General features: G+C 35.1%; 1 pseudogene; it reads left to right on the plus strand.

Annotated features, from left to right (window-relative positions):
• The first annotated feature begins 231 nt into the window (after positions 1–231).
• LOC110028495 lies at positions 232–1,107 on the plus strand (annotated as a pseudogene).
• The last annotated feature ends 1,660 nt before the right edge of the window (positions 1,108–2,767 follow it).

A 2,767-nucleotide genomic window follows, 5' to 3' on the forward strand; every position in this document is an offset into this window, starting at 1 on the left:
TCACACACATCGATAGGGTAAAGCGCCAACAGGAGATCCCTCCAACAGGCTTGTCAGGGCGAATGAGGTCCACATAAAAAAAAAATACATATCATATTTTGTAGAGAACCTCACCCTCCAGCTTGAGGAGACAACGTTCGGGAGATGTATGCTCTATTGTCCTGTATAAAAGTAATCGCTTACCCATTATCTTTACATATGCAGATCAACTATCGAAAATAAAACCCTACAATGAGGCGATCACCATCAAAATGCTTATCAATAACTATCAGGTGGGTATTATTCTCGTTAATATATGATTTTCAATGAATATATGTTCATAACAATGTTTAATAAGATCGGCTTGAAGGCCGACTAGTTGACAACACCGACCGGTCAGTTGTTCGGATTCTCCAGGGAAAGTAAGGAGGTGTTGTGCCTTATCTCCCTCACCATCTCTTGAGGAGAACCAGGGGAGCAGTATAACAACACGAAGGATTTCCTTGGGGAAGTAGTATAACATCTCTTATAGGAGTCTTTCTTGGGTTACCTATATTAATAAAGTATTTGATTAGTTCGAGGAATGTCTCGAGATTCAAGCGATTGTAGATGATATAACTATTAAATATGTTTCTCCTCATGTTAATATATTTTATTATTTAGGGGACATTCAACTTACCGATTTTTTAGTACAAGTAGCTATGGGTTTTTCTATGACCTTTTAGTATCTTCTAACTGTTACAAAGGCTTTTTCTTTTGTTCAACACATAATGACTGAGGCCAACTTTGGTTAGTTAATTCGACCAATTCATCAATGGTTAGCAAGTATGATGGTTCTAATGATGATCTTGCATGTATTTCATGTGTATCTTACGGATGATTTTAAAAAAAAAACCTCATAAATTAACTTGGGTTATCGGTAATAATTATAACAGGTGTGCCTGAAGCTATTTCTATAATAAGATCTCTTTTGGTAGAATTATTATGTGGAAGTGCTAGTATGGGACAATCCACTTTGACTCATTTTTTATGATTTACATATTTTTGTATTATCTCTTCTTACAGTTGTATTTAAGTTCATGCGCTTTCCAATGATTCTTTAAACAAGGTATTTCGGGTCCTTTATAGAAAAGGCATATCATATATATTTGTAATTTATCAAATCAGTTAAGGGCAAGAGTCTTTCATTGCTAGAAATATGAATTATTTAAAAATAAGTCATGTTATTTTGTTACTTGTTGATCTCATTTTTTATGAGGCTTTTCTTTCCTCTTAGTGCTTAAGATCTAGCCATAGAACTTTCCCTTCGACTATCCTAGAAGATTAGGGGAGGAACCCACCTACATAGAAATTCAAACAGTTTTTTGGCTCTCTTCAAGATCCTACGTGACTAGTCATAAACCTCCAACAGTTGGAAGGTTAGGACCAACTTGTGAGGATTCGGGGATGAGTTTCTATAGGGTTTAAAAGCCTCAGGAACACCCATTACGACTTTCATATATTCGCGCACGAAGATCACGATTCAAACACTCGACGCACATAACTGTTAAAATTCACATCACCACATCTTTATTTGTCTTATAATTAATCGAAATTAAAATTAATTACTGAAACAATCGACCACAAACCAAAACTTTACAAAAATTAAATTTGACGCATTTTTGACCCGGTCATCGACGATGTTGTCTGAACGACCCCAGATGACGAAACAGACCGCACGAGAGTGTCCGGAACATCGATTTCACCTAGAGAGTGATTTTGTGTTCGGACGAAAAAACATGCGAACGATAATAATAATAATAATATTATTATTATTAGACTTATCCCCTCATGCCTCTCTCCCACGACTGCCCAAAAAAACAAATTAATTAATTAAAATAACCTCACACCTCCTCTCTCTCTCTCTCTCTCTCTCTCTCTCTCTCTCTAAGAACCAACCAAGCAACTTCCCCCACACTCCTCCATTCTTTTTTCTACCCCTGAAGCACACATCCCAACCGTCGGAGCCCCTTCTGGCCGGCGAAGGCCGAAGCTGCCAGCTCCCAGTCGCTAGCCGAACCCGCTACAACCACCGGTCTTCATATTTTCATGCATATTTTGTTATTTGATGTATTTTCATGCACGGTGGCTTTTATTTACTTGTGCTTGTATACTTAAAATTCAAACGTTAATATTTACATGAATACCATTAATTCACATGCGCTTGCAAGTCAAAAATTAAAAGAAAAGAGTGGAAAAGAGACTTTACATTTACGCCACCCTATTCTCATTTATTTACACACAAATTATTTTTGTATATTTTTATGCATACTACCCAAATTTGGATAATTACATGCACTTACGTATATACATGCCTAATTTTTAACCTTAATGTTTACATGTATTTCACTCGATTCTTATGGATTTACTTGTTTAATGTGTAAGTTCGAATAATTACATGCATGTCGCTTAATTCTTACATGTTTACATCCCTAGTGTCTATATTTTAATGTTTACATGCATGTTACTCTACTTTTAGGGATCTACAAGCCCACCACTAAGACTTTGTATATATATGTGCAAAATTCAAAACTCATATATTTACCTGATTAATCCTAAATATTTACATGCTAGCTATTTGAATATTGTGTTTACTCGCCAAATATCAAGGACTTACAAAAACAAGATACTTAGTCCCCATATATTTACATGTTAGCGATCCAAACTTAGGATTTATAAAAATATTGTGTGAGAAAATTGATTTTAGATGTTATATATATAATTATATGTGGAATTAAAATTTTAAGTA

The sequence above is a fragment of the Phalaenopsis equestris genome, unplaced genomic scaffold (assembly GCF_001263595.1).
Source record: "Phalaenopsis equestris unplaced genomic scaffold, ASM126359v1 Scaffold000513, whole genome shotgun sequence".
Classification (NCBI taxonomy): Eukaryota; Viridiplantae; Streptophyta; class Magnoliopsida; order Asparagales; family Orchidaceae; genus Phalaenopsis; species Phalaenopsis equestris.